Below are 613 nucleotides of genomic sequence, written 5' to 3' on the forward strand. Positions count from 1 at the left end.
CGGAAAGCTTTGAGGTCGGAGACCTGGTTTTATTAAGCTCTAAAAACCTGTCTACACATGCAGCCTCTGCTATCTTCCGGACGAGGCTTCGTCCACGGTTTTTTGGACAGTTTAAGGTTGTGGCCAAGCGGGGCCTAGCGTATACGCTAAACCTTCCCAAGCGGATGCTCACCCACCCGGTGTTTTACGTGGGCTTGCTCAAGTCGTTTCACGATCCGGAGCATGTGAATGCGGAAGTGTTGGTACCAGAGCGGATCCACGGACCCTCGGCCACCCAGAAACTGAACAGCAACTGGTTTTGAGCACGGAGGGCAACAACCTCCATCTCCAATGGAGCCAAGCGCCTCACCGTTGCCTGCAGTGATGCATTCGCCTGCTCCACGGCTAGGAGTCACTCCGACAGAGCGCGGTAGTCCTCACGGTGAGGCAGCCGGTGCACGATGCGCTTCAAATCGTCACGAGCGTCCGCAAAGCGATATGCTACTTCAGCATGACGCTCAGCGGAGCTCCGATCACGAAAGACCTCGTCCTCAAGAGCTCAAAGAGCACCACGAGTCACCGGACGGCGGTCGGCCCGGTCGTCACCGCCCGCCACCGACTCTTCTCGATGAGA

This window comes from Plasmopara halstedii (genome assembly GCF_900000015.1).
Source record: "Plasmopara halstedii genome assembly, contig: Scaffold_323, whole genome shotgun sequence".
NCBI classification, from domain to species: domain Eukaryota; phylum Oomycota; class Peronosporomycetes; order Peronosporales; family Peronosporaceae; genus Plasmopara; species Plasmopara halstedii.